The sequence below is a fragment of the Palaemon carinicauda genome, chromosome 3 (assembly GCF_036898095.1).
Source record: "Palaemon carinicauda isolate YSFRI2023 chromosome 3, ASM3689809v2, whole genome shotgun sequence".
Lineage (NCBI taxonomy): Eukaryota > Metazoa > Arthropoda > Malacostraca > Decapoda > Palaemonidae > Palaemon > Palaemon carinicauda.
In genome coordinates, this window is record NC_090727.1 from 116,241,863 (window position 1) to 116,253,004 (window position 11,142).

An 11,142-nucleotide genomic window follows, 5' to 3' on the forward strand; every position below is an offset into this window, starting at 1 on the left:
TTAACGGTCGTGCTGTCTTCTTGCATATCACAATTTTCCAGCATGCTGTGTGTGTCTTAGCGCAGCTGGTTGCCGGAACCCGTTATCATATGGGATCTTCTACTAACCCCCAATTTTTTACTATAATGGTCTGAGTGGTCTCAGTCCTTGATATACATCTCAGGAAATCTCTGCTAGAATTACCTTCTGCCTTCCTTGGCGATCCATGAAGAATTCTGCTTTGTGTCCTCGATCACAAACGAAATTGCCTACTGATAAGGTTACGGTAACCAGCTGGGCGGGATGCATAAGTATGTGTCTATCTACTTCATTTCCCGCTCCACTCTCTAACATTACAATGTTATAATCTAATTAATGTTAAGTTAAAGTTTAACTACTTAAAATTTAACTTTAGAGTAATATAAGTCACTCATATGACTTCCGTATACTCATGTTCTCTTTCTTTTACAGGAGGAGTACGTTAAATGTGACCACAACTTCTGTGGAGTGAAGCGCCCGCACTTCTACGGGCACTCGGCGTGTCGGACCCACGCCCCCTGCGCCAATAAGAAAGGCGAACTGAAATTCTGGGACCCGCAGCACTGTACAGTCTGCAAGAACTGTCTGGTCGAAGCGTTCGACGATCCTCCTTCAGCGGAGGTAAGGGGCACTGCTCGAGAGTAGCTACGCAAGTGGGTGCGTGGCTTCCAGAAGAACGCCACCGGACCGTATCTCGCCACCGAAGATTTGAGGGCCTTGCTTTTCCCGAAGGCATCACCAGACTCAGTGGTCCCTAAAGATCAGATTCCCACCGTCCAGATAGTGGTGGAACCGGATGTGGTCATGGCTCAGTCCATGCACAAGTGCCGTTTGGACTCCTACAATGTGGAACGTATGTCGAAAGTGTCGGAGAACACGGAGAGGAACCTCATGGGCGACGAACTGGACTATGAGGAAGATCAGGTGGAATACCCTGAGTCGGAGCAGGAGGTCGCTCCAACATCCACCCCCACACCAACTCCTACACTGACGGATGTATCACTCCCGTCTACATCCGCTACCCCGGATCCTACCCCATCCAACACCCAGGAGATCTTCAAGATGCTTGAGGCTCTCATGGATAAGAAACTCCGCGATACGCATGAGTTCTTCAGGTCCAACATGGGAAGTTCAAAACAACAGAAAAGGATTTCGGTTAAGGACCTCCCCGCATGCTCGGATACTAACCCCTGGAGGTATGCCGAGCACATGCCGATCACCACGGGCAAGATCTTTATTAGCGAAAAGGTCGGCTCGATCGCGCTGGAAGAAGTGGAATTCTTCCCAAACTTTGAGGCTTACCCGGACTGTTACGTCCGACTTAGATCTGAACCTGCCTCTAAAGAAGAGACCGAACCGAAGGAGGTTATCGTGTTCGATCTCCCAAAGGCCCAGGCTATGTTAGCCAATACAGTGAAAAGTAGGGGCTTCACCTGCTCTAAACTACCGGCGCTTAGCAAAAAGCACCCGACTTACGTCGCACCAGACGATGCGACCTTCCCCTTTTTGGAAAAGGCCTTCACTGCGGTGCATAAGGCAGTGGAAGAAGGAAAACCTTGCCCTGCACTGGAGGAGTGTAGACCCTTCTCCCTGACCACTCCCCTGATGTTAGACACTGGAAAGACGTCCAGTCAACTTTTGTAGTGGGGAAACTAGAGCCTGACGTCGCTGGTCGTCAGTTTAACGAGGACCTCCCAAAACTTAACGATCATCTCCTTCGTCGGGAACATGATACGAAGGAAAGGCTCGCTGCATCTATGTCCCTCCAAGTACAGCTCGAAGTCATGGCCGGTGACACTAGGGTCCCTGACTACTACATGGTCCTCGCCAAAACACATCTGGCGACCGTAGTAAAGGATCTGTACAGCTTCACGAAGGCTCGTAGAGCCTGTCGTGAATTCGTGTTCTCAAGTGCTACAGTGAGACACGAACCCCGGAGGCTGATTTCCTCCAACATCTGGGGTAAACACCTCTTTCCCTCCTCCCTAGTGAAAGAGATCACCGACAAGGCCGCCACGGAGAACAGGAACCTTCTCCACAAAAGGGGCATGTCGAAGAAAAGGAAATCCTCTCAGGACGACGGCCCTCAACCTAAGAGGAAACCCACAAAGTCGAAACCCCAGCAACGTCAACAGAGACGGCAGTTTCCGGGATCCGCTACTCCCCAAGTGGCAGCTCAGCCACAACAGACCTTTCAATTGGTCACCCAACCGGTCTTGTCACAGTCGCCGGTCTTCACCCCTGCATTTGAGCAGCAGTCAACTACCTTTCGTCCCAAAGGTAGAGGCTCAAACAGAGGTGCAGGCAGAAATGCATCTCGCCGTCCCTCCAGAGGCAGAGGAGGAAAGGGAGCTAGCGGCCGAGGTAGCAAGCCCTCGGGAAACCAGAAGCAATGAAGTGCTTCCGGTGGGAGGAAGACTCCGCCAATTCCAGGATCGTTGGACCTTCGATCCCTGGGCACACAGCATCGTCAAGAAGGTTCTAGGCTGGAGCTGGACTCATCCACCCCCAACCTTCCAGCAATTCTTCCAACAGTCAACCCCCCTTCTGGAAGAATATGTCCTAGAACTCTTGAACAAGAAGGTGATAAGGAGGGTAAAGTCAACCAGGTTCCAAGGGAGACTGTTTTGCGTCCCCAAGAAGGACTCCGACAAACTCAGAGTCATTCTAGACTTATCCCCCCTCAACAAGTTCATAGCGAACAACAAGTTCAAGATGCTGACTCTTCAACAGATAAGGACCCTTCTGCCTCAAGGTTCCTACACGGTCTCCATAGACCTAGCGGATGCCTACTGGCACGTTCCAATGAAGCACCACGCTTCCTCCTACCTAGGATTTCGACTCCAAAGGAAAAGCTACGCTTTCAGGGCCATGCCCTTTGGCCTCAATGTGGCCCCACGGATCTTCACAAAGCTGGCAGACGCCATCGTTCAACAGCTCCGCCTCCGCGGCGTCCAGGTGATGGCCTACCTCGACGACTGGCTGGTCTGGGCTCGATCGCCCGAAGATTGTCTAAGATCCTGCAACAAAGTCACCCAGTTTCTGGAACATCTGGGATTCAAGATAAACAGAAAGAAATCTCGCCTCTCTCCAGCTCAGAAGTTCCAATGGTTAGGAATCCAGTGGAATCTTCAGTCACACCGCCTTTCCATTCCCCAGAAGAAAAGGAAAGAAATAGCAGGGTCTGTCAAAAAACTGCTGAAATCCAAACGGATCTCAAGACGTCAGCAGGAACGAGTTCTAGGCTCTCTACAGTTCGCCTCAGTGACAAACCCAGTGCTGCGTGCACAGCTAAAGGATGCCGCGGGAGTCTGGAGACGTTCTGCATTCATCGCTCGAAGAGACCTCAAGAGACGGCTCCCAAACAGACTTCGGTTACTCTTAAAGCCGTGGTCGGAAGCAAAGGCCCTGAAAAGGTCCATCCCTCTTCAACATCCACCTCCATCACTCAACATCCACACGGACGCTTCGCTGGAGGGTTGGGGAGGTCACTCCCACCAACAACAGGCTCAAGGTACATGGTCTCCCCTATTCAAGACGTTTCACATCAACATCTTGGAGGCCATGGCGGTCCTTCTCACTCTGAAGAAACTCTCTCCGCCTCCCTCGATCCACATTCGTCTGACCCTGGACAACTCGGTGGTAGTCCGATGTCTCAATCGTCAGGGCTCGAGATCGCCCCAGATAAATCAGGTGCTTCTCCCAATCTTCCGCCTGGCAGAGAAGAAGAAATGGCACCTGTCTGCAGTTCACCTACAAGGATTCCGCAACGTGACGGCGGACGCTCTATCTCGGACAAGCCTGATAGAGTCGGAATAGTCTCTAGACACAAGATCCTTCTCCTTCATCTCTCACCAAGTCCCGGAACTTCAGATCGATCTCTTCGCAACGAGCGACAACAATCAACTTCCTCGTTATGTGGCCCTGTACGAGGACCCCAAGGCAGAAGCAGTGGACGCCATGTCACTGGATTGGAACAGATGGTCCAGGATCTACCTGTTCCCTCCCACCAACCTTCTGCTGAAAGTCCTCTCCAAGCTGAGAACCTTCAAAGTGACAGTGGCCCTAGTGGCTCCCAAGTGGCCCCGAAGCAATTGGTACCCCCTAGCCCTGGAGCTACAGCCCACGCTGATCCCTCTCCCGGGCCCAGTTCTCTCCCAGCAAGTACAGAAGTCGACTGTCTTCGCTTCATCATCGAAGGTCAGGGACCTTCATCTCATGATTTTCTCTCCCTAGCCGCGAAGAAAAGGTTTGGGATCTCGAAGAAAAGTCTAGACTTCCTCGAGGAATACAAGACCGAATCCACACGACGGCAATACGAATCATCCTGGAGAAAGTGGGTCTCATTCGTCAAGGCAAAAAATCCTACGGAAATCACCATCGATTTTTGCATGTCCTTCTTCATTCACCTTCATGGACAGGGCTTAGCAGCCAACACGATTTCTACCTGCAAATCGGCCTTGACTAGATCACTACTGTACGCCTTCCAGATTGATCTGTCCAGCGACATCTTCAATAAACTGCCGAAGGCATGCGCTCGTCTACGCCCAGCACCTCCGCCAAAACCTGGTCCCTGGACAAGGTGCTCCATTTTGCCTCCAACTTGGACAACGATTCGTGCCCTCTCAAGGATCTGACTCAAAAAGTTATATTTCTTTTTGCTCTTGCCTCAGGAGCCCGAGTCAGCGAAATAGTGGCATTATCAAGAGACGAGGGTCACATCCTGTTTACAGACTCAGGAGACCTTACCCTCTTCCCGGATCCGACGTTTCTCGCGAAAAATGAACTACCCACCAAGAGATGGGGCCCTTGGAGAATCTGCCCCCTGAAAGAAGATGCCTCTCTATGTCCGGTAGAGAGCCTCAAGGTCTATCTTCGTAGAACTTCTGACTTTGGTGGAGGCCAACTCTTCAAAGGAGAAACATCGGGTAGCGACCTGTCATTGGAACAACTAAGAGCGAAAATCTCCTACTTCATTCGCAGAGCGGATCCTGACAGTACACCCGCAGGTCATGATCCTAGAAAAGTCGCATCGTCTCTGAATTTTTTCCAGAGCATGGATTTCGAAAGCCTCAAGAGTTTCACAGGTTGGAAATCTTCGCGTGTTTTCTTCAAGCACTACGCGAAGCAAGTGCATGAAGTCAAACATTTCGTGGTAGCTGCAGGTAGTGTTATGAAACCTGCAATTAACTCTGCATAGAACAGTGAGTTACTTGGGACTTTAACTCTTCGGGTGCCTATGTTGACCCTCGTGTGATACGTAGTGATTTCATGGACACTTAGTGTTTTTCATAGACTGTTCTTTACAAGGTGAAATGTCATAGTCGTCACATGAGTGCCGCATGCCTAGAGAATGATGTGTTTTTTCCTTATTAAAGACTGACATTCCTATGGAACCTGTGCCTTCTAATAATTTGAAATTTTCTTTCAGATTCAAGAGCGAAGTCTTTTCATTACTATGTACATTATAATTTATTTGTAAATTAATTTTACATCCTTTATTGCATTTATTTTTACTATATCCTGCAATTGTGAAATCAAATTTCTATTTTATTACTTGTGCGTCTCTCTCCGCTCCTACTCATACTATGAAATACATGGTTGTCATAGTTTCATTATCCCCTTTCTTTTGAAATAATGAAGAATAATAGGTTCTATCCATATTATATACTCACCTATGCTGTGTAATATTCCTAATTGAATACTTACTTGCGCCATATCTTCGAGACCAGATCGTTCTCTAGCTATGAAATATAGTGCCTCACCACCACTTTTCTGTTATTGAGAATGTTCCTACATGAATATTGACCATTCTGTCTTGTCTCCGAGTTCTTCACGTTCTCTCCGCAAGGTGGGTAGCCCTTCGATGACCACTTTGATCTTCGGCATTGACCGTTGGGACTTCTCTGCCAGGGGGGGCAGGAAGTTGCATCCCCACGGAACCTCTATCGAGGTCGCTATGCTTACCTTATTCAAAGCCCTTGGCACTTACTCTACAAGGGGAAATCTACCACGATACATTGATTCTCTGGTACTCTTCCATCAGGACGTCATGGCTTGAGCCCAAAAAACGGATTTTGAGCGAAGCGAAAAATCTATTTTTGGGTGAGATAGCCATGACGTCCTGATGGACCCTCCCTGCTACTCTAGTCCAGCCTTTCAGGCCCCACCCTGTCTTGCTGTATCATGGTGATTGGCAAGCAGCTGGCATCAGGATGAGGACGGACGTGACGTCATTTAGCAATGGCGCCCGTTTGTTTACGTTTCGAGTACCAAAAGTAGCCACGGACGAGTATAGCTGTGGAACGGCTCCCCAGCTATTCTTCGCCCCTCCATATCGAAGTTTTAACTCTATATGGGGTGCAGATAGCTATGTGGCGTGTTAATACATGCGTCCCCTGTTGATATACGATGTCTTAAAGGGAAACCTTTAGGATACTCGCTCCAGAAGTTAGAATTCTGTGATAACCTGTGGTTAAATTCTCTGGGAATATCTTAGTAGTTAATATACCCAAGGAAGCTACCAATAAGGAACCTTCCATCAGGACGTCATGGCTATCTCACCCAAAAATAGATTTTTCGCTTCGCTCAAAATCCGTTTATGATCTGGCAATTCACTAATTGAATGTATACTTAAATAACAAATGTTAAAAACAATAATTTTATATATTCTGTAAGGACACCGATCCCTTCGTCATCCAGAAAATCGACATGGTTTCCCATGTATATATATTTCGCTCTACCAGAGCTACATTTTGACATATGTATCATTTCATTACATGTTTCTGTTAACTCATAATTCATATATTTGTAAGTGTAAGAAAACACATATATTTTGGCGGGCACTTCAATCTGATTTGGCGCCAGCGCCATCCTACCTTTCCGTCCACACCTTGTAATATACTCCCGTGCACATTCGAATAAAGTATCAGTTGATCTTGGTGACGCTTGTCTCACTGTCCTTACAACTGGTGACCCCGGAGTTGAAAGTAGCATCAGCGGTTTTGGCTTTGCCATTAACGGACTTATTACGGCCGTGCTACCTTCTCCATACTCCGTTACCTTAGGCACGAGCCTGCCTTTGGTTCTCCCACACTTCGGTGAACGTAAGGCAGTAGGATGAGCTTAACCGACATATCAACTTCTCACCTCTTCGCCGACTCGTCGTCTGGCCACGATGCAGGAAGCAACACGCCCATCGCACCCAACGGCCTCGCCTCCACGCCCAAAGTCAAACTGCCGCCCTTTTCTCAACACAACACCGCTTCCTGGTTCCTGAGAGCGGACGTACTCTTCCGCGTCGCTAGACTCAGCGACTCCTGCGCCAAGGCTGACATCGTTCTCACCTCCATACCTGAAGAGGTATTCGACAAGATTTCCCCATGGCTCGACGCCCAGGCCAGCCAAGTTTCATACGACGACCTGAGAACGAAACTCATCGGTATCTACTCCCTCTCCGTCTCAGCAAGGGCACAGAATGTACTGGACCTCGCCGGCAAGCCCATGGGTGACACCTCTCCTGTCGAGGCGTGGGACGAGCTAACCGGCCTGCTTATGCTCCCCGAAACAGACAGCAACGGCCGACGACGTGAGATTAGCATATCTCACGAGATCTTTCTTCGACGCCTACCACAGGACGTACGGGCCCAATTGACAGACGCCGACACGCTCCCGATGAACAAACTCCTGTCGAAGGCTCAGAAGCTCCACGAGGCCTCCAAAGCATCTCGCCTCGGAGCATCATCGTCAACACCGCCTCCGTTCTCCTCCTTCAACAGCTGCTCTTCCATTGACTCCTCGGCAATGGCCCTTGAGGACGACGAGATCAACATTCTATCAAGAAAGAAACCACCGCAACCGACGCGACCGAACCCTAGGACTAACCCAGCGTGGTGCTTCTACCACCAACAGTTCGGCAGTGACGCCAAGAAATGTAGAGCACCATGCAGTTTCCCTAGAAGATGACGCCAGGAGCATCCACCTGCCACCATTGCAGCCGCAGTTAACCAAAACAAGAATGGTTTCTATATCCTCGATACCATTTCCAACCGTAGACTCATGGTGAACACCGGCGCAATGCAGTCAACGTTCCCACCTTCCAAGTCCGACCTAGACCGTGGTCCCAACAAAAACGCTCCCTCACTCATCGCCGCCAACGGATCTCTCATACGGTGCTATGGGATCAAGACCCTCAAGATATCTATCATGGGCCGTTCGTATTCTTGGCCCTTCGCTATCGCTGACGTCAATCCCCCCCCTCCTCGGTGCGGATTTCCTCGCCCACCATGGACTCCTCGTTGATGTCGCTAACAGACGTCTCATCGACACGGAAACCTGCCAGTCCCGCGCCCTAGAACACGGCCCTGCAACAATGTCCGTATCCGCCGTAACGACGCACCCCTACGCCGACCTCCTACGAGAATTTCCCGAGGTTTTCAAGCCCGAGCTCCGACACTCGCCAGGTTCCCTGTCCAAGCATGGTATCTACCACTACATCACAACGACAGGACCTCCCACTCACGCCAAATTCCGCCGCCTCCCGCCCCAGAAACTGAAGGATGCCAAACGCGCCTTCGAGGACATGGAACGCATGGGTATCTGTAAGAAAGCATCGAGCCCCTGGGCATCACCCCTGCACAATGGTTTAAAAAGCCGGACGGATCCTGGAGACCTTGCGGCGACTACAGGCGCCTCAACCTCATCACAACGCCCGATCATTACCCGCTGCCCAACATGCAGGACCTAACGAACGCGTTGCACGGCGCAAAGTATTCTACCAAGATGGACCTCCTCAAGTCTTATTTCCAGGTCCCCGTATTCCCGGAAGACATCCCGAAAACTGCCATTGTAACGCCGTTTGGATCCTACACCTTCGCATACTCAACCTTCGGTCTACGCAACGCCGGGGCGACCTTCCAACGACTAATGGATAGCATTCTGGGTGACCTACCTTTCTGCGTCTGCTACGTCGACGACATCCTGATATTCTCGAAAACCAAGGAGGAACACCGGGGGCACGTCCGCACCGTCCTCAAACGCCTACAGGAGAATGGCCTGGTCGTACGCTTTGACAAATGCACGTTCGGTGCGGAGGGAGTGGATTTACTTGGTCACCGCGTATCCTCGCGCGGGGTAAAACCCATGACAACCAAGGTCGACGCCATCAGGAAGTTCCCGATACCTACGACCATCCGCCAACTTCAGGAGTTCCTGGGGATGGTCAATTACTACAGGCGCTTCATCCCCAACATCGCACAAACCCTGTCACCCCTCGACGACGTCCTGGAAGGAAAAGCAAAAAAACTCGAGTGGGGTTTGCCCCAGCAACAGGCATTCGCTTGGACGAAGGATGCCCTTGCGAATGCCACCACCCTGGCTCATTTCGACGACAACGCACCCCTGCGACTAACGACCGACGCCAGCAACGTCGCCTGTGGGGCTGTGCTGGAGCAACTCGTCGATGGTTCTCCTCGACCGCTGGCATTCTTCAGCAAGAAATTGAAACCCGCTGAAACAAGATACAGCACCTTCGATAGGGAACGCCTCGCCGTCTACCTCGCCGTCCACCACTTCAGGCACATCTTGGAGGATACCCCTTTCACAATCGCGACGGACCATCAACCCCTCGTACACGCCTTCACGAAATCGGCGGACGCATGGTCCTCCCGACAACAACGTCATCTCGCATCAATCGCCGAATTCGGGTGCACCATACGTTACGTCCCAGGAAAGAAAAACCCAGTCGCGGACGCCCTTTCAAGGATTGAAATTGACGCAATCCACCTGGGAATCGACTACGCCAATCTCGCAACCGAACAACGCACCGACCGAGAAGCACAGGATCACCTGACGGGGCCATCCGCGCTCAAGATAAGTGCGATTCCCCTCGGACCAGCAGGAGTAACTATTCTTTGCGACACCAGCACGGGCCGCCCACATCCCTGGATACCAGCCTCCTGCAGAAGGAAAATATTCAATATCATCCATGGACTTTCACACCCCTCAGGACGCACCACCGCTCGCCTTCTGTCTGAAAAGTTCGTCTGGCCAGGGATAAAAAAGGACGCCCAGGAATGGGCGAAGTCATGCATCAACTGCCAGTCAAGCAAGGTCAGCCGTCACACCGAATCGGGGGTAGGCGATTTTCCCCAGCCAAAAAGACGTTTCGGTCATATACACATCGACGTCGTGGGACCATTGCCCCCTTCTGGATCTGCTCGCTACCTGCATACGATCATCGATCGCTCCACGAGGTGGTTGGAGGCATCACCGATGACCGAAGCTACGACTCAAGCATGCGCCAAAGCCCTCCTGTCAAGCTGGGTGAGCAGGTTTGGCGTTCCTGACGACATCACGACAGACAGAGGCCCCGCTTTCCTCTCAGAAATATGGCTCGCTTTGGCGAACCTGATGGGGACGACGCTCCACAGCACCACGGCATACAACCCCGTGGCAAACGGCATGGTCGAAAGAACTCGCCGCGCCCTCAAGGCGTCCCTGATGGCGAGCTGCACCGACGGGGACTGGAAATCACGACTTCCTTGGGTACTCCTCGGTCTTCGCACCGCCCCTCGCGCAGACGGCGAACCTTCGCCCGCCGAAAAGGTTTACGGGGAGGCGCTCGCAGTTCCTGGCGAATTCTTTCCCTCATCAACCGACGACACGCAGCTGGATCACCTAAGGGACATCGCCAGGAAGTTCAGGCTGTGCCTCAAAACTTACCAGGACAGAACCAAGCACTTCAAGCCAAAAAGCCTGGATGACTGCGGGTACGTTTTCGTCTGTGTCGACGCTCATCGACAACCACTAACTAGACCTTATCGAGGTCCCTACCGGGTAATTAAAAAGACAACGAAAGCCTTCCTTCTCGACGTCCATGGCCAAGAGGACTGGGTCTCAATAGACCGCGTGAAACCAGCGTTTCTCGAAGGAAGCGACACCGCCTCCGCCAGACCTGGCAGATCCAGAGTTCCACCTTGAAACAAGGAGCCCAACGAAAGAAAAATCATCAAACGACGACAAGAGGAAGAGATCCTTACGCCGACCACCAGCGCGCCCCTCCGTTCAAAAACAAGAGGAACCCTCCGACGCCCAAAAAGATACGAAGATTGATCATCAGCCCTC